The sequence below is a fragment of the Bactrocera dorsalis genome, chromosome 2 (assembly GCF_023373825.1).
Source record: "Bactrocera dorsalis isolate Fly_Bdor chromosome 2, ASM2337382v1, whole genome shotgun sequence".
Classification (NCBI taxonomy): Eukaryota; Metazoa; Arthropoda; class Insecta; order Diptera; family Tephritidae; genus Bactrocera; species Bactrocera dorsalis.
The window spans coordinates 66,235,452-66,258,979 of record NC_064304.1 but is presented as its reverse complement, the minus strand read 5'-3'; the positions used below and the strand labels follow the sequence as shown (position 1 = coordinate 66,258,979).

At 40.0% G+C, this 23,528-nt stretch overlaps 2 long non-coding RNA genes across 4 annotated transcripts in view; one reads left to right on the top strand and one right to left on the bottom strand.

The window, feature by feature from the left end:
* Positions 1-23,528, bottom strand: part of LOC105233304 (uncharacterized) — a 1,563,509-nt gene that overhangs the window by 662,152 nt on the left and 877,829 nt on the right. The gene's annotated exons all lie outside the window — the stretch shown is intronic.
* LOC125776822 (uncharacterized) lies at positions 14,473-16,654 on the top strand. The gene is made up of 2 exons (XR_007421998.1): positions 14,473-14,755; positions 15,008-16,654. It is a non-coding gene; the product is annotated as an uncharacterized LOC125776822 (long non-coding RNA).

The following is a 23,528-nucleotide window of genomic DNA, read 5'->3' as shown; positions in this document are numbered from 1 at the left end:
TGAAAACAAAAAAAAAGCAAAGCGATGAAACAACGTGAAAGGAAAAGAAAACCCAAATAAAATTAAAAAAAAGGAAAGTGGGTGAAATTAAAAAAAAAAAAACAAGATAAAAATTATACACAAAATCTCATCTACATATGTATGTGCATATAGTATATATGTTGGCAAAAGTGTGAAGTGTGAACAGAACAAAAGTGCAGTTACAAAGAATAAAAGTGAGGTAACAAAAAGTGCGGTGCGGTTAAATACACATATGTATGGTGAAACTAAAAACAAAACCAAGGAAAAAAAGTGAGGTGGTAGAAAACACAAGGCTGTGAAAATAATAACCCAAATTGAGACAAAGAGGAACTAAGAAAACACAACAACAACACCAGCAGCAAAAGGACTGGGGAAAGGAAAAGTAGGTAGAAGCACACGCACAAGCATAGGCACAGGCAAACGTAAAGTAAGGCACATCCACTCAAACAATATTATCCCCAAAAGCCCCTTGTGGAAATCAAAGTGAGTGGTATCGTTTCCTATCAAAATTTTTATCTTTCTATACATATATGTATGTTTGGAATTCAAACAAAAATTTTAAAATTGCAGTTCTGACCAAAATTTCGGTCCAAAAAGAACAGGAAACCGTTACCAAACTGTTTTCGGTCGTCGGTTTATTTTCCGGTAAAAACCGAGAAACCGCAAATAAAGCAGTTTGGGACTGTATTTAGCGGATTATTGATTGCCGGTAAATGCTTACCGTTGTGTTATAACACAAAACCTATCATAAAAACCAAAAAAAAAAAAAAATTAAAACATTTACTTGCAGAAATTTCCAGCAATAATTCCCTTTTCGTGGTTTCTTCGTAAGAAAATATATACATATATATATACAGGCGTATATATATATGCACATAGGGGCGCATATGAATACATTCAATATATCGCTCATTTGCTGCAAGACCGGCATAATTCAAAAAAAGTGATTTTTGAGTTAATGCTGCAGAATTGTTCGTTATATCATACTTCATGTTGAGTGAAAAATTCATATGAATACCTCTTATATGCTCCGCTTGAGAAGAGGTGTAAGGTTGGAGTCACCGTGTAAGGTTGTAGTAAGTTGAAAACTTTAGACGCGTTTTCTGGCGAATCGTTTTTTTTGACTTATGCCGGTCTTGCAGCAAATGAGCGATATGTATACTGGAAGAAATACCCAATCGACATTGGGTACAAATTATATAACAATAAATACATATAACAAAAAAGGATTTTTTGTAACATATAAAATTTGTACAAAAGTGTATTGTCTCGTATGTAGATACGCTAATTACTTCAAAGTCCACATTGGTATATGTTCCGCGATACCCCTTGGATTTTGGTTAACAAAGCCAAGCAGGATTGCGTATAAAATATATTCAAAGTCCACATTGGCATATTCCCGCAATACCAAAGCGTAATACATATGTACATACATGCATATGTACAAAGTGCAGTGATCTCTAATACGAGCGCTCATTAGCACATAAAAAATAAAATATCCACCTATAGGTATACCCTATAGGACATTTGGACATAAAGCATATAAAAAAGAAATATACACAGAAAAATAAAATACTTAAAATAATTTCCGCTCATTAAAAAATAATTAAATAAAATTTAAGCTATTAATTATTTACTTCATTTTAAAACTCTTATTAACTTAAAAGAGTTCGCGATTGCGCATATTTTTAAATACGTAAAGCGTTATCTATATTTCAATTTTGTTGAAAACTATTATTTACCTAAAAGAGTTCTCATCTAATTATATACGCTACAATATCGCGACCGCCGATCAACACACTTTTTTTTTCGAGTCCAATTCTACTAGTAAAAAGGTGAGTGCCGGTAGTGTTTGCAAGATCCGGCTCGAAGGACCATGTACATATATAGTTCTTTAAAGTACGCACTACCGGCACTCACCCTTAATGAATTCGAAGGAATCGTTTAAACAAAAAGTTGGTACGGTTGGAAGTGGGTTGATCGGCGATCGCTATATCGAAACGTGTATGCGCACGGATAGAGAACCAAAGAGGCTCGACGCCGTCCGCCAGTCCCTTTTGTTAGTTGTGTGCTGGTGTCCTCGTGTGTGGTGTGAAAGTATGGTGTAGATCAGTGGTTCCCAAACTTATTTTGTCTACCGCCCACTTTGAGAATAAATATTTTTCTAGCGTCCCCATTTTTTCACCTATTTAAAAACCACTATAACTTCAAATTAATTATTGTGACCTATATAACGGGTGATTTTTTTGAGGTTAGGATTTTCATGCATTAGTATTTGACAGATCACGTGGGATTTCAGACATGGTGTCAAAGAGAAAGATGCTCAGTATGCTTTGACATTTCATCATGAATAGACTTACTAACGAGCAACGCTTGCAAATCATTGAATTTTATTACCAAAATCAGTGTTCGGTTCGAAATGTGTTTCGCGCTTTACGTCCGATTTATGGTCTACATAATCGACCAAGTGAGCAAACAATTAATGCGATTGTGACCAAGTTTCGCACTCAGTTTACTTTATTGGACATTAAACCAACCACACGAATGCGTACAGTGCGTACAGAAGAGAATATTGCGTCTGTTTCTGAGAGTGTGGCTGAAGACCGTGAAATGTCGATTCGTCGCCGTTCGCAGCAATTGGGTTTGTGTTATTCGACCACATGGAAGATTTTACGCAAAGATCTTGGTGTAAAACCGTATAAAATACAGCTCGTGCAAGAACTGAAGCCGAACGATCTGCCACAACGTCGAATTTTCAGTGAATGGGCCCTAGAAAAGTTGGCAGAAAATCCGCTTTTTTATCGACAAATTTTGTTCAGCGATGAGGCTCATTTCTGGTTGAATGGCTACGTAAATAAGCAAAATTGCCGCATTTGGGGTGAAGAGCAACCAGAAGCCGTTCAAGAACTGCCCATGCATCCCGAAAAATGCACTGTTTGGTGTGGTTTGTACGCTGGTGGAATCATTGGACCGTATTTTTTCAAAGATGCTGTTGGACGCAACGTTACGGTGAATGGCGATCGCTATCGTTCGATGCTAACAAACTTTTTGTTGCCAAAAATGGAAGAACTGAACTTGGTTGACATGTGGTTTCAACAAGATGGCGCTACATGCCACACAGCTCGCGATTCTATGGCCATTTTGAGGGAAAACTTCGGACAACAATTCATCTCAAGAAATGGACCCGTAAGTTGGCCACCAAGATCATGCGATTTAACGCCTTTAGACTATTTTTTGTAGGGCTACGTCAAGTCTAAAGTCTACAGAAATAAGCCAGCAACTATTCCAGCTTTGGAAGACAACATTTCCGAAGAAATTCGGGCTATTCCGGCCGAAATGCTCGAAAAAGTTGCCCAAAATTGGACTTTCCGAATGGACCACCTAAGACGCAGCCGCGGTCAACATTTAAATGAAATTATCTTCAAAAAGTAAATGTCATGAACCAATCTAACGTTTCAAATAAAGAACCGATGAGATTTTGCAAATTTTATGCGTTTTTTTTTTTTTTAAAGTTATCAAGCTCTTAAAAAATCACCCTTTATGTATATTAACGGAGAATTCTAAACGAAACTTTTACTATAACCAGCAACTTGAAACCTGAACGCAGTAGGTAACATACAACGGCGCTTAGGCCTGAAGTTAACTCTTACGGGCTCCACCTGCCAATAAGAATGATTATTGAAACACAACTTTATAGTATTAAAATAGATAATATTTTATTAAAAATAAAACTAAAATAATCGACCCATATATAAAAAGTAATTTGAACGATGAATCTAATGCTGTTTAATAAGTTTGTTAATATCAGGTTCCAATTTACTCAAGAACAGTCGCAAGTCGCCACGTTCGGTAACAAGCAAACGATTTTTATTTTTAGTAAGCAGTGTTGTCACAGCACTAAATCCACGTTCACACAAATATGACGATGGGAATGCTATCAAGAATCGTTGAACGATTGTGCACAATCCAGGGTACAATTGCGAGATCGGTTTTTGTAGCCAAAATTCTTGGTAACCATTTTTGAACTTGATTTTTATTTCCTCGTTTGTTGTCACTTCTATAAGTTATTCTTCCAGCTGAGGTGACATTGCTGTGTTGACATTTGAAAACGGATCCAACACCCAGTCTGATATTTCCAAGTTCAAAATGTCCTGGTCCTGGTTCGGTGAAGTCAATGTGAAGGTTTTCCAAATGTCATGTAAGCTACATCATTCTTTGATGTTATGAGCTTGAAATTCTGTATCTTTAGTTTCACAGAACTCTATAACAGAGTCAATCAGGTTGTAGAATCGAGTCAGACAATTGCCGCTTGATAGCCAACGAACTTCAGTATGAAACAACAAAAGATTGAAATCCTCGTCATTAGTAATACAAAGCTAATGAAATAATCTATCTTTCAAAGAGCTGTCGCGGATTTTATTGACTGCTTTGATGACATATTGCAGTGATTGAAATAGTTTTTCACTTAAGTTTCTAGCAACTAAATGTTGTCTATGAATAACGCAATGTACACCAAGGACATCTAGAATTTTATTTCTTAAGTGTGCTATTAAGCCTTTATGGCACCCTATCATAGCCGGAGCGCCATCCGTAGCAATTGAAATAATATTTTTCAAAGGAATCTCTTTCTCATCGCAAAACTTTTCCAATATATTGAATATGGTTTCGCCTTTTGTATCGGTCTCTAAATTTCTAGCAAATAATAGTTCTTCACATATTTTCTCATATTTAATAAACCTCACGTAAGACGAACAACAATGCTTCATTAGTTGGTAAAGTGGACTCATGGAGCTGAATTGAGAATTGGCTTGTCCTCAGGTGATCGCACAATGATTCTTCAATGTTTTCAGTCATTTCATCAATTCGTCTTTGCACAGAATTATTACTCAGAGGAATTTTTCGGATAATATAGTTCAAAAGCTCAAAACGTGCGCTACATCAGCTCGAACCATCTACCCTACACCTTTGTGCAAATGATTATATTATGATAGCAAATGCCCACATACAGGTTTGGCAATGGCAATAGCAATACGTCTGACAGTTAGTATTCTATAAATTTCATCCTGTCGAGATGCCCCGTTATGAAACGGAGCGACCGATTGACATGATTTTCATTTTTTCTATATTCAATTAAATAGGACAGATATATGAACTACGCGGAGAGAAATATAAAACCGAGTTTGAGTTAGTTGATGTTCACAAGTTGTTGTTGAGAGTCGAGAGCTCATGTAGTTGTTGTCTAAGAGGCCGCCTAGCTAAATAAAATTACAAATAACCCCCCAGGCCTCTACACAACGCCCCCATTTTCTTTCTGGATCTCTTACCGCCCCCTTGACAGCTGCAGCGCCCACAAGGGGGCGTTATCGCCCACTTTGGGAAACCCTGGTGTAGATGATGATGTGGTGGGCATCATGCCGATGTGTTGAGAATGAAGTGTGTAGTGTGGGATAAAAATATGATCCGCATGATGCCAATGTGGTGAGCATGGTGTGTGTAGTGTGGGGTGAAGATGTGGTGTGTATGTGTGGGGTGTAGTTATGTTTTATTTAGAGGGGGGCGCAGAAGCTCATTTAACCAGACTATTGACCCGACTGAACGAATGGAGATTCAAAATATTGAAGATCAATATAAAAATGATGGAACAAATGAAAACATAAATTTTCACGAAGAGCCGCGGAATCAAGATTACCAATAATTACATTAACCACTGACAACCAAAAAAATAGATGTCTTATAGATCGGGAGCCACCATTAGTGTAATAAGCCCGAATACTGTTAATAATTTTGAATTAGAAAGTCTCAAAACCCCAATTTACTTCTCTACAATAAATGGTCGTGCGCCTGCACGACCAACTGGCGTTGTTGAGGTGGCAATCCCTTAAAGATGACGCATTGCGGCAGCCGGTGGGGTCGACGACATAGGGGACATATACGGCGTTGTGGGTCGGCGACAAGCGCGGGTGTTGACGGCAATGCGGCCGTTCCACTCCGAGGTACCGTTGGGGTGGTTGTTCGGGGCGCTGCAACTGGGGCAGCCGCTTGGCGTTGCAAATTGACAGCCGAACGAGTGGTTGGTGTCGGGGCTGCTGGCATGTCTGCATCCATATTGATCTGTTTGGAAGAGTGTTATTTCAATTAGAATTTGGTTGCATATAGGACATATGAGCATGGCTGCCACGTTATGCGGCATGAGAGGGTCGTTAGATTAATCGACTACTTTTGTGAGTGATTTTAAATATATGTATGTATATATGTATGTATTTATATAATTTTATATTTTATTTTGGTTTTATATTCGGTTTATTTTAGCGGTTTGTCGGTTTTCGTTTCGCGGTTATCGGAGATCGGTAAGAAGCATAGTTTGACGAGAGGTCTTGTTAGCTTTCCGGATTGCGTACGGAGATCGATTACGCGAATATGACCGTCGGAGCCTGGATAAAGCTTCTCTATGCGGCCCAGCCGCCATTCGGTAGGTGGCAGGCAATCGTCGTGAATCAGGACACAATCTCCAACTTTCGGCGCATTTTCTGTATTTTTCCATCGGTACCTCTTGTGGAGGTCCTTTATATAGTCTTCTTTCCATCGGCTACTGAAATTATGATGGAGAATTTTAATTCTTTCCCATCTATTTAATAAGGATAGCGACTTCACGCCTGGCTCAGGTGTGGCCAGAATGGGTGCTCCTTTTAGAAAATGCCCTGGAGTTAGGGCTGTGAAGTCGGAGGGATCTTGCGATAGTGCTGTGAGCGGCCGTGAGTTGAGAACGGCTTCAATTTTAGCTAATAATGTCGTGAATTCTTTATAGTTAAATTTATAGCCGCCGGCTAGCTTCTTGAAATGAGATTTGAAGCTCTTTGCAGCTGATTCCCATAAACCACCCATATGAGGAGCGCTTGGAGGTATAAATTGCCAATTGATACCTTGAGGGGCGTACTTTTGTACGATATCAGGAGACACCTGTTTCAAGAAATGAACAAACTATTTTTCTGTGGCTCGTTGGGCTCCTATGAATGTTTTGCCATTATCGTTCATGATTTTGGATGGGAAGCCACGTCGAGCGACGAAGCGAGCAAATGCCGCGAGAAAAGCCTCCGTCGTCAGATTAGTACACAGCTCAAGGTGTACTGCCTTTGTCGTGAAACATACAAAGACAGCCACATAGCCTTTGATGAGAGTGGGAGACCTTAGCATGGACGCCTTTATTTGAAAAGGCCCAGCAAAATCGACACCTGTGGTCGTGAAAGGCGGAGCGAAATTGCAGCGTTCAGGTGGAAGTGCTGCCATAATCTGAGTTCGCATTTTTTGCTTATGCATAGTGCAGATCTTGCACATGAAAATGCATTTTTTGATCTGGGGCTTAAGACGGGGAATATAATGTTACGAATTTACTCCTTGCTAGTTTCACTTTACTAGGTTCGTATCTCTGGACTGACAAATAAAACCAAAAGCCGTTTAATTCACTTCAACAAAATCTCTTTATTTTACAACTCGTCTACACTATATCAGTTTACTCTTAGCACTGGTTAATTACGTTGGCGCTGCCACGCACTTCTCGCTGATGCCGACGTGTCCTTCTAAAATATTGCGTCTGGAAATTACAAGAACATAATGCTATACGGCGCCAAATGCAGCTAAGCAGACAGCGCGGCGCCAGACTCAGCAATTGTTTAAGTAGACAAGCAGACGGCTGCGGCGCGAGATGTCTATTGTTTCGACAAGCAGACAGCCGCGGCGCCAGATGTCTACAACAAGACAAATGCTATTCCATATACCTACAGCTATTGTTCATAATAAGGGATGCATATAGCAATACAAATACAACTTAATACTACTTTTGTAACACTGCCCTCCACTAAAGCCTAATCGTCCCGATTAGGCACAAATCCTCTTGAACCAAATGGGGGGAGCCTCTCCAAATGTACTACTTTCATTTTACTTCGTGCTTTTCTATTTCTTTGTATGCGGTATGCCACGTCATTAAGTAGTTTCATTACCATATAGGGTCCTTCCCAGGCTGTCTGCAGTTTCGGGGACAAGCCTTTCTTTCGTGGATTGTACAACAGGACCAGATCACCTTCTTCAAAACCTTTTGAATTTGCCGCTTGATCGCACCGGCCCTTCATCTTATTGCTCATCAGATGCGTATGCTGTCTTACCATTAGATACAATTCATTCATTTCTTCCTTTAAGGCAGAACAATAATCTCCATCATTTCTTACAGCTGTAGGATTCGTTCCAAACTTAAAATCAGCAGGGAGTCGCAGATCAGATCCGAAAATAATCTTTGCTGGCGTGTAACCAGTTGTCTCGTGCTTCGCTGAACGATACGCCAGCAGGAACATCTGGATGCACTTGTCCCAATTCCGTTGATCTTTATCAACGATTTTCCGCAGATGTTCTTCGAGCGTTCGGTTGAATCTCTCTACCATCCCATCTGATTGTGGGTGTAACGCTGTTGTCCGTGTCTTGTGGATGCCCAATAATGTACAGACTTCTTGGAAAATGGAAGATTCGAAATTCCTGCCTTGATTTGAGTGTAATTCGACGGGCACTTCGAACCTTGTTATCCAATTTTCTACAAACGCTTCGGCTACTGTCCTCGCTTCTTGGTTTGGTAAGGCATATACTTCTGGCCATTTACTGAAATAGTCCATGACAACCAGTAGATATTTGCTTCCGGCCGTATTGGTTGAGAACGGACCTGCAACATCCATTGCGACTCGTTCAAATGGTGATCCCACGTTGTACTGTTGCAGCCTACCGCGACTTTTGGCTTTAGGACCTTTAGCTGCCATGCACTCTACGCAATTACTTATCCATTCTGCTATGGAATCTCGACAACCGATCCAGTAGAACCGTTGTTTAATCTTCTCTATAGTTTTTGTAATTCCAAGGTGCCCTCCACTAGGTCCATTGTGATATTCTTTCAATACTTTCGGGATCATGGATTTCGGTACTATGATCAGCAGACGAGACTGTTTGCCATCTTCGCTTTCCCAGGTACGATGAAGGTATCCATTAACGAGGTTTATGCTGTTCCATTGGGCCCAATATGCTTTTGCAGTTGGACTCTCGTTACTTATTTGTTCCTTTGGTGGTCGTACCCCATTTTCTTTGGCTATTATCAGCTTTGCAAGATCAGGGTCCTCCAGCTGATTGATTCTGATGCGGTGAGGAGTCCAATCATCTTCAGGTTCTATATTCAGTAATCGCACGTCGATTATACCTTCTTTTCCCTCTGATTTGGAGCAATGTTTACATTCCAGTGGACAAGGGCGACGTGATAATGCATCCGCATTTTTGTGGTGAATCTCCTTTCGGTGTTCTGTTTCGAAGTCGTAATTCTGTAATCTTTCGATCCATTGGCCTTCCGGATTCTTAAACTGTAATAACCATTTTAATGCTGATCCTGCAGTCCTCAGCAAAAATCGTTGTCCATACAAATACTTGTGGAAATGTTTTACACATTCCACCACAGCTAGTAGTTCTTTTCGCGTCACACAGTAGTTTTTCTCTGGTTTCCCGAGCACTCTGCTGTAATACCCAATTACTCTTTCTTGTCCGTCGATGAGCTGAGACAGGACACCTCCAATTCCATAAGCGCTCGCATCTGTATCCAGGATGAATTTCTTTCCAGGTATTGGATTAGCTAACATCGGCGCCGTACAAAGTAGTTCTTTAAGCTGCTCAAACGCTTTTTCTTGTTCCAACTGCCATACAAACGGGCGATTCTTCTTTGTTAAATCATGTAAACTTCTAGCCACGTTCGCAAATCCAGGTAATACGTACATAAGCCGAGGAAGCTGCGGAGTTCATGTGTGTTGGTGGGTCGAGGCCAATCTTTAACTGCTTTTATTTTTCCCTCCTCGGTGTGAATCCCCTCAGTTGACACTTTATGTCCGAGATATGTGACCTGCTTCTTCCATAATGAACACTTTTTGGGATCCAAGCGTAATCCGGCTGCTGCTATTCGCTGAAAGACTTCCTCTAGATTTTTCAGATGATCATCGAAACTTTTTCCCATGATGATAATGTCATCAAGATACACCAAACATGTCTTCCAGTTGAGTCCTTTTAACACATGTTCCATCATTCGCTCGGACGTTGCAGGCGCATTACATAACCCAAATGGCATCACAGAGAATTCCCATAGCCCAGGGATGGGCACATTAGCCCTCAGTGGCATTTTGCCCGTGCGGGCACGAGTGCACATTTTGAGGGCTAGGTGAGGGGATCATCGCGGGCAAACATGAAGAGGGAAGTGAGAGCAACGTTTTACCACTCCATATTTACAAATGAGAGCAACGTATTTTCCACCACCATTGACTGATCTATCACATGTACAGTGGTGTGAACAAAATAGAAACAACCATAAGGTGTTGTGAAGTTTTAAAATATGCTGTTTTCTTATTAAATAAAATTGTTTTTAGATACATAACATAACATATATATATTTTTTCCTAACAGTGATTAAAATTTCCCACCATGCAAAGGTAAATAAAAACAAATTTTAATGCGAAACTCTAAACTCTGCAAGTTATGTTTACCCATTTTTGTTCACACAATTGTACAATTCCGATATGAAGTAAACTTCCACCCTTAAATTTGTGTACAATGTCAGTATTGCCGCAACCACTCTGCGATGAACATCAAGTTACGGAGGAATGTAATTCATTTTTTTTCGCAATTTTTCTCAACTTGTAATGCCCTTCTCTCCGTAAACTGATATTCCCCTCATCTAGCACCCGTGCGCACTTTGCTAACTTTGCGGGCTAAAAATGTGCCCATCCCTGCCATAGCCCGTCGCCCGTACTGAAAGCGGTCTTTTCACGGTAACGTTCATCAATCTCGACTTGCCAATATCCACTTTGTAGATCTAATGTAGAAAACCATTTCGCTCCAGACAAGGTGTCTAATGTGTCGTCGATTCTCGGTAGAGGATAACTGTCTTTCTTTGTGACATCATTCATCTTCCTATAATCTACGCAGAAACGGGTGCTACCATCTTTCTTTTTAACTAAGGCGATAGGTGAGCTCCATGGACTTATTGAAGGTTCGATTACACCGTTTTTGTGCATGTCTTCAATAATTTTGTTAGCATCCTCACGTTTTGCTAGTGGAACCCTACGCGGAGTTTGTCGGATTAGTTTAGCGTTTCTAGTATTTATGCGATGTTTGACAAGGCCGGTTCTTCCTGTGTTGTTTCCTTCGTTTGCAAATATGGATGCGTATTTTTCTAATAGTTTTTCTGCTTTTAATTTTTCATTTCCATGCACCTCGTTCAGCAAATTGTTTAGGAGTGTAGGACTTATCTGCTGTGGCTCAATAGTAGGCTTCTGTTGTGACCGTTCGCATCGTGCTATTGCACTAATATTCTGGCACTGTCCAATTACTGCTCCTTTCTTCAGACTTATAGGCGTGTTGAATTCATTCACTACTCTGACCGGAATGGTGGCGTATTCTCTAGTTTTCACAAGCGTTCTTCCTACCAATATGGGTGTATCTATTTTTGTTGGTTCCACAATCCACAACTCTTCAGTCCCACCTCCTCCATTCACTTTAGCCCATACAATCGCCTCAGATTTTGGTGGAATACTCTGATTATCATCAACAATCACCCTCTTACTTTCAACGTTGGTCACATATCCGGTATTTATAGGCATCTCCATGTTCTGGCAAAACAGCATTTGCTTGTTTAAATCCAAAGTAACCCCGTGATCAATCATGAAATCTACTCCCATTATAATTTCATCCGTGATTTCTGCTACGATGAAAGTGTGATTAACTTCCAGGGTACCAATCATCACTTCACAAAACACTTTTCCCGCGACAGCTGCTTCCTACCCGGTGGCCGTTCGAAGCTTGCAACCGACTAATGGTTCAACCGTTCCTCTTACCACATCCGGTTGGATAATTGAATGTGTGGCACCAGTATCCAAAGTAAGCATTGACAGTCGTCCATTTACGATGCTGTTGATAGTAGGATTGTTGTCATGGCGACCTATTTGTGATATCGAGATGGCGGGGCAAATAGTTGTGGGAACCAGCTCACGCCCCTTTAAACTGTTCCGTTTTAGTTTAACGACTTCTGAGATGTGGATGCTCCGTCCTCGTTATCTGTTAGTTGTTTCCGTTTTGATGGGTTTACTTTTATATTGCAATTTCAGTCAAAGTGACCCGCTTTTCCACAGTTGAAACATCTGCCTGTTGTATTTACTCTCGGTGCAGCAATTGTCTTCAGAGTCTTCAATATTTCTTCCATCAGCACCGTTTGTTCCATTTCAACTCTTTGTACTTTGTGTGCTTGTTTACTTAGTAGCAAAGCTGTTTCCTGTGTGAGGGCGTGCGAAACCGTTTCAGCAAACGTTCTTTTTGGCAATGCATATGTGGCGCGTTTGGTGTCCACATCACGAATTCCATTTATGAAACTTTGAATTTTCACCCTCTCAATGTAATCCACAGGTGCATCTGCATTTGCCAAATGAGCCAGTCGTTCTATTTCAGTTGCGAACTCTTGCAATGACTCGTTCATTTTCTGACGCCTATTTTGCAGTTCGATCTGGTATATTTGTTTCCGGTGCTCACTACCATATCGTCTTTCTACCGCACTCATCAATGCCTCATAGTTGTCCCGTTCACAGTCTGGAATAGTCTGAAGGATTTCTGCCGCAGGTCATTTCAATGATACAAACAAGGACGCCACTTTGTCCGCTGCATTCCAGTTATTGGCCATTGCTGTCTTTTCAAACTGAAGTTTGAAAATTTGAAATGGAATACTTCCATCGAATGTGGGTGCCTTCAATCTTGCATTATTTGTTGATGGTGCAGGGCCATGCAGTTGCAGTTCTCGCATACGATTACTCAGTTGAAAAAATTCTGATCTTAAATTTTCTTCGTAATTTTTTATTGTGCTTAATTCGTCTTCAAATTTTGAAAATTTCTCTTGCACTTGTGTATTATTTTCTGTAATCTGTTGTACCAAACGCTTTTCTAACTGCGTATTGTTTTCAGTCATTTGTTGTGTAAGGCAAGACTTTAACTGTAACGTATTTTCAGCTATTTGCTGTGCCAGGCGATTTTCTGTTTGCACTGCATTTTCTGCTATTTGCTGTGCCAGACGATTTTCTGTTTGCACTGCATTTTCTGCTATTTGCTTAATAGCCACTAACAGTATGTTCGTGTCTACGCTTGATGATGTTCGTTGTTCTTCTACTTTTTCAGGTAATCGTGCCTGCAGATCCGCCTTTTGCCCGCTTATCGGCAAATTACGCTCCTCCAGTTCCTTTTTTAATTGCTGATTTCTCAATTTCTCCGAATTTAACCATCTTGAATTTGGATTATTTGACAATCCCACTTCTGACACCAATTGTTACGAATTTACTCCTTGCTAGTTTCACTTTACTAGGTTCGTATCTCTGGACTGACAAATAAAACCAAAAGCCGTTTAATTCACTTCAACAAAATCTCTTTATTTTACAACTCGTCTACACTATATCAGTTTACTCTTAGCACTGGTTGATTACGTTGGCGCTGCCACGGCTTATATAGCCACGCACTTCTCGCTGATGCCGACGTGTCCTTCTAGAATATTGCGTCTGGAAATTACAAGAACATAATGCTATACGGCGTCAAATGAAGCTAAGCAGACAGCCGCGGCGCCAGACTCAGCAATTGTTTAAGTAGACAAGCAGACAGCCGTGGCGCCAGACTCAGCTATTGTTTAAATAGACAAGCAGACGGCTGCGGCGCCAGATGTCTATTGTTTCGATAAGCAGACAGCCGTGGCGCCAGACGTCTACAACAAGACAAATGCTATTCCATATACCTACGGCTATTGTTCATAATAAGGGATGCATATAGCAATACAAATACAACTTAATACTACTTTTGTAACATTAATACTCTTGGCGTACCATATGTTGCATGAGGCGCTGTTCGGCGTGCAACATTAATATATGGATGTAATTCAGGAGTAATGTGGCAAAAGGAGACTTCTCAGGTATTATGATGAGGTGGCGTTCGTTGTAAGTTAGGCTTGAATTAGCGAGCCGACCATTGGCACGAAGCAGACCTTTCGTGTCTAAAAATGGGTTTAGTACTAAGAGTGAGTTTTTTTTGTCAATTGGCTTCGATTCTCTTAGTAACGATATGTCGCGACTGAAGTAGCGCGTTTGGGTTGAGGCGATAAGCGCGACCTTTGCTTTTTGTAAGTCCTGGTGCGTCAATGTATCGCAATGGGTGTAAGTTACTCCTTTAACTTTAAGGTTAAGTTGCTCTAGGAATTTGAGCATATATGCGACTACTCTGAGGGCTCGGGGGAACGATGAAAATCGTTCAAGGATTTCATTATCATCCACTATTGTATGATGGGTGTCGATTTTTCGACTTTCTGGGGCGATTATGTTGCGCATTGTCGATTGTGGCCAAGAATCTGAGGATTCGGTTAACCATCGCACAGTGATTCGCCTGGATCATTGTAGGCGGACAAAAGTCAATGTAAACAATCAAATAATTGACAGTACTCTGATTATAACAACCCTTGATATGTCACAATTTTAAGTAAGAATTGTGCAAAATATTCTAATACGGTTAACTACAACAAGTTTAATCGAAGTGATACGCTGTTATCATTTTTATGTTTTCAATTTAAATAAAAAATACAATATAAATAGTGATTTAACAAGGTTTGGAGAGGAAAACACGACTGTTAATGAAATGGAATATAATTTAGAAGGTATGTATGTATATTTTATGCAATTTAATACTTGGTTTGCGTTTAGTTAATACGTTGTACGGGGTTTTGAAAATTCATATAAAAATGTTTGTGTTCTTTTTATTTTCAAGTTTTAAACGTATGCAACTTTTTTTATCCACATTTATCCAAGCTAATGTTTGAATATTGTATAACGGCAACCTTAAGCTATACAATGACCTTTGATCGAGTACCCCATCTTTCCCCCATAATTTTTAATTATTTTTTTTTCAGATTGAGTTTGCTCTATTTCAAAAATGGAGTTATTTGAAGAATGGCGAAAATGTAAAATAGAACGAAATTCCCGATTAGTTAATTATGTTTGCACAAAATTTAGTGCTACAGATGTAACGCCTGATACACAGAAGAAGATAAAGTTAAAAATTTCGAGTGTTTCGTCAAAATTTTCGAAAAAATGGACTGAAACAAATATGATGATTGAACGTTTTTTAAACAAAAATGGCAGTTGGTTAGAAGGAGCAGATTTACAATTTTACCTACAAATGGAACATCCCTGCCCTACCTCATCAACTGGAAGCAATCGACCTGAAGGTAGACCAAAAAAAAATTTTGAAGAGTCGTCTTTTAAAACGAAAAAACCAAGGGTCGAAGACTTACTAGAATCGCGAAGTGCCATCGAGTTGACAGGAGCCGCGGAAGTAGCAAATCGCTTTGAGGGTAATAGAAGCATAGCTACTTCGATTAAAGTTTGAAATCTACAGAAAAAAGAAGTATGGTAATACCACATGCGAAGGCAGGCAATTGGCAAGTGATGAGGCATTAGCTTATTATGTGGATTCTAAGTGCACAAGTTACTCCTGTAAACAGACGCGTAAATGGTCATTGAAGGCGGGACATAAAGTTTTTCTATCCTATTTTAGTTTACGTAAGTCTAAAAATTTGTGTTACCCTGCAGATGAGCATATCTTGGTAACAGAAACGCGCGCCGAAATTATACTTCAACGCATTTTGGATAAAACCGCTAAACGTTTAATTGAAGCGCAATGTGAAGTTTTTAAAGCAAATATATCTTCTAAGTCGTCATTCACACTAATCAGCAAATGGGGATGTGACGGAAGCTCCGGCCATAGCGCTTATAAACAGAAATTTGAGAACTGCGATGCTACTGATGAGTATATGTTTGTTTTTGCTATTGTCCCATTGAGATTGAGTGACGATGCCAGCCAAAATATTTTATGGCAAAATCCGCGGCCTTCGTCCACACTCTATTGTCGCCCAATTAAGCTTATTTTTTATAAAGGAAACAACTGATTTTACTATATCAGAAACTAACAAGGTTTTGGAAGAAGTATCTCAATTTCTTCCAACACTTTGTGATAATCGCGGTTCTCAAATTTTGGTAAAACGTAATATAGATTTACTACATATGCTTTTAATAACATCCGATCCGGTAATCAACTAACTCAGAGAAGTTCCTAGAAAGAGAACAGATAAATTACCGGAGGAAGTTCTAAATTTAATTGTCCCGCCTTCAATACCATCAAAAGTACCACGTCAGGTAACATGTGACCATGACGATAAAGATTATCTAGTATCTGATTCAGATGAATCTAACAGTGATGATGAGTCATTCAATGAGTAATGATATAGTATATAATATTAAACATTTTGTTGTTGTGTGTTATTGTTATTTTTATATTACTGTTATTATTAGGTCTGTTGGTAAAAATTCCCTTACTAATCATCGCGTTTTTCAATAGTTGTAATGTAATGGACTTATGTATTAGTACGTATTTTATACATCCAAGTAAATGTTATTGTATGTTTTGAAATTTAAAAAAATAATTAAATATATTTCTTACACAATTTTTTGTTTTCTATTCGTAAATCTAAAAAAAATATATTAATTTTTCAATGAAACTTAAAATCATTAATCAACACGACCAAAACAATTAAATTTCAAACTAAAATATTTTTGTCCCCCTAGCTTGTATTAAACGACACACTGTGCATCGGGGGCCATTCCACCAGAACCTCTTGTACCTAGATCAGCAGGATTGTCGGCACTGGCTACGTGTCGCCATGTGGCTGCTCCTACTAGGTCAAGTATTTGAGAGGTTCGATTTGAAATATATGTTTTCCACGAGTGCGGTGGCTTTTCTAATCAGGCTAGAACGATTTCGGAATCGGACCATAGATATAATTTGCATTTGGTCATGTTCATGTGGGTCTGCACCATGGAAACCATCTTGGCTAGTAGCAGAGCGCCACAGAGTTCAAGTCGTGGTAGACTTATCGTTTTTAGAGGTGCTACTTTTGCTTTTGCAGTTAGTAGGTAGCTTGTGGTTGCGGTGTCGCTTTGTGCGCGCACATAGATCGTGGCACAATATGCCTTTTCAGAGGCATCGCAGAAGCCGTGTAGTTCCACTTTGTATTCGGGGGAATAATTTACCCACCGGGGAATTTGTATCTGCGAGATGGTTTTCAGATTATTAGCAAACCGGGACCACTTTTCTAAGCGAAGAGGTTTCACTTGTTCGTCCCAGTCTGTTCCGTCTAGCCTTAATTCTTGAATCAGGATTTTCGCTTGTATCATAATTGGCGCAAGCCATCCTGCGTGGTCAAAAACTTTTGCCATTGAGGATAAAATTTGCCTCTTTGTTATGGCGGATAATGCGGTTATGGACGCTGTTGTGTATGAGAACTGGTCCGATATCGCATTCCATTGGATGCCCAGTGTTTTTGTTATGCTTTCCTTTTCAAATATAAGGAAATTAGTATCCAACAAATTGTCGTTTGGTATATTCTTCAAGATATTTGGAAGATTAGCTGTGATCTTTTTTAGGGGAAACCCTGCGGTGTTGAGGGCCTTTATCACTTGTGATAAGGACTCGTATGCTTGTGAGAGGCTGTGGCTCCCAGACAAGATATCGTCTACATACGTTTGTGTTTTTAAGACTTTTGTTGCCAGAGGAAATTCTGACTTTGCGTCTTCTGCCAGTTCGTGGAGTGTACGGATGGCTAGATATGGGGCACAGTTTACGCCAAAGGTAACTGTTTTCAATTTAAAGTCGCGTAGTGGACTATTGGCAGATTTTCGGAAAACAATCCGTTGGAAATCTTGATCATCTTTATGAACATTTATTTGTCGATACATTTTTTCGACATCCCCATTGAATACGTATTTGTATATACGCCAATTTAATATGAGGAGCATTAAATCTGGTTGGAGTGTGGGTCCCGTGAATAGAATATCATTGAGGGAATTCCCCGAGCTAGTGCATCTGGAGGCATTAAAGACAACTCTAACTTTTGTCGTTTCTTTGTCAGGCTTTACTACTGCATGGTGCGGCAAGTAGAATGAGTGATATTTGCCTTTTATGATTTTTTCGCATGGGCTTACTTCCTCCATGTGATCTAAATGAAGGTATTCTTTTAAGACACCATCATAATGTTGTTTGAGCTCACCTTTTCTAAGTAGGTTTTTTTCCATACTTAGAAACTGCTGTATTGCAGAGATGCGAGAGTGACCTATGGCGAGTGTATCTGGAAATTGTTGTTTAAATGGTAGTCGTACGACATACCGACCATTTCCTGATCTAGTAGTTGCGGCTTTGTAAAAGTCTTCACAATACTGATCTTCCGGCGTTGTAATGGTAATGGGGGAGAGTTCTTCTAACTCCCAAAATTTCGTTAATTGTAAATTAAGGAATTCATTGGATATCTCTTCCACTTGAGTTGTCATGGTGGTAACTGGTTCTGTTACTAGTCCACTTAGTATCCAACCGAATATAGTATATTGAGCTAGTAGGGTGTTTGAAATTTTCTCAACCCCTTCTAGAATAATTTGAGGTATAAGGTGGCTGCCTAATAGAAGATCTATTTGAGCGGGGGTGTTGCAGTTAGGATCTGCTAGCTTTAGGTGTGTAACCTTTTGCCAATGCTTGCTATTTATATGATAGCTTGGAAGCATGTTTGTTAGTTGCGGTAAGACAATAGCTTCTGCTTGAATGCGCTTATCCGCTTGGGGGGAAATAAGGGTAATGGGGCAGATTTTGTTTGAGTTTTGTACTACTCTTCCGCCCATTCCCGTAATTTCATAATTGGCATGTTTTGTTGGTAGTTTTAGCCTATTTTGTGCCCTAGACGCTATGAATGATCGTTGTGATCCTTGGTCTATTAGGGCTCTCAATTTGAAAAGTTCTCCTCGGTGTTCGATGGAGATAACTGCTGTGGATAGTAGTACCCTACTTTGATTCTCGCTGTGAAGCGTTTGTGTTTTTAAAGCCTTTGAGTAGCATGGTGTCTCTTGGCAAATTTCGGGATTTTGTGTTTCGGGAGTTGCGGTTGCAACTAAACCCGAGGCTCTTTTGGAGAAAGCGCTACTTTGGGGTGTGCTAGGAAAGTTATTGAAATGCAACATTGAATGATGCCTCTTGTGGGAATATACGCAATTGAATTTGCTTTCGCAATTATTGAGATTATGTGAGTGGGACAAACAGTTTGTACAGAGTCTTTTTGCTCTGACAAAGTTGTTCCTTTCATTGATATTAAGTTTTTTAAACTTTTCGAAAGCTTTCAGCTTGTGCCCTCCTTTACACAGTTCGCAGGACGTTTGTTTATATTGTTCGGATGTGAACGATTGATTTTTAAAGAAGCTTCTGTTTAAATTGTGGTTGTTACTAGCATGGGGTCTAATGAATGATTTAGGTCGTGTTGAACGTTTTTAGTTCTGACCGTTTTTTTATCTACCCTTTCCGCGATTTCATATTGGGTAGTTAAGAAATCTTTCATTTGGTGCCACGTTGGGCATTTTCTTCGTGAGGAGAGCGATTGCTCCCACAGAAGCAAAGATTTTTCCGGTAATGCCGCGGAGCATATATTTACCAGTATGGGGTCCCAGTTGTCTGTGGGAATATTCTGTGTCGCTAGAACCGACAAGCAATTTAAAACAGTGGATTGAAGTTTTATAAATTTTTCACTTGTTTCTTTCTGAATTTTTGGTAAATTCATTAATATTGTGACTTGTTTGTCGACTAATATTCTTTCGTTCTCGTAGCGAGCTTTTAAAGCTTCCCAAGCATAATTGAAATTTTCGTCAATAACAGCGAACTGTTTTACTATTGCGCCTGCTTGACCTTTTGTTTTCTATCGGAGGTGATACAATTTTTGCGCTTGAGATAATTTAGGATGGTTTTTGTACACGGCCGTAAACATGTCCCGGAAGGACGGCCATTGTTCATCACCTCCATGAAATATTTCTGTTGTTGTCTTGGCTTTGAATTGGAGGCAGCTCTTCTCTCGGTTGTGGAGTAGGTGCAATTGCTTTAATTAGTCTCAATTGATCGGAGATCATAGCTCTAGTTTCCTCGTACTGGTGTAAGCAGTTTTCGTATTTGGAGCAAGCCGAGGATTTAAAATTTTCCGGAAGATCTGATTCGTCAGATTCTAAAATTGCGTCATACGCAGCTTGGAAACGTGTCCAGAAATTGCCTAAGTTTTCTTTTTTGATTTCTAGTACCGATTCAGAATTGTCTTGAATCGGTGAGGATGAAAATCGAGTGCGGTATCGAATTAAACTGTCACTCTCAGCAATAAATTTAGTATATGAAATATCTTTAATTTTTTTTTGCTTTGTAGCACCTTGCTTTGAGCGTGTAGCTTCAGCAGGTGTCGAATCGATTTAGATTTCTTAGAATCTCCGTTCATTTAGACAATGAGTAAAAATTGAAAATATGAGAAAGAAAAACTTCTCTCAGTGTATATCTGTTAACAATAAATGCGTTTGAATCTTTAAGATAAACGGTTTGTATGTTTGTTGTATACACAACGTATCGAATAACGAACGCGTATTTCGTTTTCCTTATTGTATTTTTGTTGTATCCGTATACGCAATGTCCGAACTAACGAGCGAGTGTTTCGTTTTCTTTATTCCTAATAGTTGTACTATTAGTTTGTTTTGTTTTCTTTCTATTTTATTTATTGCTTCGTATTCCTAATAGTTGTGCTATTAGTATGTTCTTGTTTTTTTTTTTTTTTTGCTTCGCACTCGTTAGTTTATAAGTGCGAGGGCAAGATCGTCACCACCAGCCTTTCAAGATAGCACACCACAGGCTAAGCAAACACTCTTATGTGTAGACTACATGAGAGAACTAGGAGAAGAGATCAAGAAGCTAACGGAAATGATGGGTCCACCACAGCGGACCATCAACAATAACATAAGGGACCTCCTTAGTAACATAGGAGTACTTTATGGAAAAGCCCAGAGTGAGCACACAAAATTGAAAGAAAGGAGAAACTTTTTGAATATACCCCCGACCACGGAGGTAACACCAAAAAGACCCCGTGATGAAAAGCAGGCCAAAAGACGGACCCCACCGAAGAGAAACAAACCCACTCATGCAGAGGAGTCAAGGCAACCTAAAGAGGGAAAAACAGATAAGCCTTCCGTAGGTGCTCCAAAGGATGACTGGATCGAGGTAAAACGGAAGAAGAGGACGACATATAAGCATCCGCGACGACCTGATGCATCATAATTGCGCGTACAGGGGATATGACCTACAGCGACATTCTCAGGGCAGTTAAGAAAGAAGATGCTCTCCAGAAGCTGGGTGAAAATGTAACCCGAATTAGAAAGACGGCCAAAGGCGAAATGCTGCTAGAGTTAAAAGAGCAAAAGGAAAATACAAGCGACTTCACAAACGAGATAGGTAAAGTTCTGGGGAACCAGGCAAAAATTAAAGCACTTACTCACGAAACAACGATAGAGATTCGAGACCTAGATGAAATAACCTCTGAAGACGACATCTGCAGTGCTATACGTGCACAAATAAAGGAGCTAGACAATATTGATAACGCATCAGTAAAAAGCATCAGAGCGGCATATGCGGGCACGCAAACAGCCGTGCTAAGCCTCCCTGCTCACCAGGCGAGATTCCTACTTGACGCGAGGAAAATTAAAATAGGATGGGTTGTTTGCCGGATTAGGGAGAGACCGACCCTTAAGAAGTGCTATAGGTGCTTGGAATACGGACACCAAGCGAAAAGTTGTAGCAACCCAGCGGACAGAAGCCAGTGCTGCCTTAAATGTGGAGAAAAGGGGCACTTTGCGAAGGCATGCGATAAAAAACCATCCTGCGACGCGTGTAAAAAAAATGGTCGAGAGAGCACAGACCACCAAATTAGAAGCAAAAAATGTCATATGTACATTGAAGCGTGCAAAAAAGCGAAAACATGAGAGTCTTGCAACTTAACCTCAACCACTGCGAAGCAGCGCAAGAGTTACTTACGCAAACGGTGATTGAGCAAAAAGTGAACATAGCAATACTAAGCGAGCAGTACAGAAATCTGGGTACTGAAAATTGGAGCTCCGACCAAACAAAAAAAGCTGCCGTGTGAGCCTGCGGGTGCAAGCCATTCCAAAGCAAGCCACTATCAGGTCAAGCCTACTACACACGTGCAAAAATCTGTGGCATAAACTTTTACAGCTGCTACATACCACCGAGCGTCCAACAAAACGAATACGAAAGAATTCTAGATAATCTAGTACGAGACATCGCAAATACAACAACGAACATTGTGGCAGGAGACTTCAATGCGTGGGCAATAGAATGGGGCAGCACCCACACAAATAGAAGAGGAGATGCGCTCCTAAAGGCGTTCTCAACACTTGACATCGTGCTTTTAAATACAGGCAACAAGAACACATTCGAAAAGAACGGACGCGGTTCCATAATTGACATAACCTTTGCCAGTAGCTCCTTGGTGCGGAAGATTAACTGGCAGGTAAGCGACCTATACACGCACAGTGACCACCTGGCCCTCTTGATAGAAATAGACAACCCCACGCCGGCAAAAGAATTCTTTCCATCAAGGAAAGCCCAAACCAGAGGCTGGAAAGTCGACACGCTTGATGAAGACGTATTCAAGCTGATATTAGATAGGAACCCGAACAACGCTGCTGCGGAAACGGAACAACAGGCCTACCTACAAATACGGACATGACGACGAAACAAATTGCTCCTTCTGCAGCAACAGCAATGAAAATGCACTACATATCTTCTTTTTCTGCCCAAAATATGAAAAGGAAAGACTAGAAATAGAGAGTGTGATAAACGGTCGCGTGACCCCGGAGAATATAGTGGCTTACATGATCGAATCGAAGGTGGTCTGGAACAGAATGAGAGCGTGGGCAGCTGTAGCTATGCAAGAGTTAAGAAAGAAAGAGTGGCAACGCAGCGACAACAGAAGGATGAATCGGAATTAGAGCGAAAATGTGTGAATGAAGAGCCGATTGGCTAAGCTTGGTCCCACGATGTAATGCTTAACGGCAGTTCCGTGGGCCAAATACAAGCAAAGACGACGGAGTTCAGGGTTTAGTACGTAGGCGTATTGTGTCGCAAGTCCAGCTTGGGCGTGCGGCCAATACGAATCGTGCATATCGTCCGGAAAAATGACGATATCTTTGAAGATTCCCCCTCCGAAAACAAAAAAAAAAAAAATATATATATGTAATGTATATGTATATACGTTGTGAATATTGTGCATATATGTATGGTTGATATTGTTCCTTTTATTTTAATTTTCGAAATTGCCTTAGCTTACTTAGCGCAATCCTGCTTATACTGTTTTGAGTATAAGGGGTATTGCCGGAAAATATTGTCAAGTGAATACTTGAAAATGTTTTTTTTTTTTTTATAAACTTTGTGTGCTTGTGAACACAAGTGTAAGCATAACTAGGCTTTTAACAGATATGTATATGCCAGTATATGTATATATAATTATATATTATACT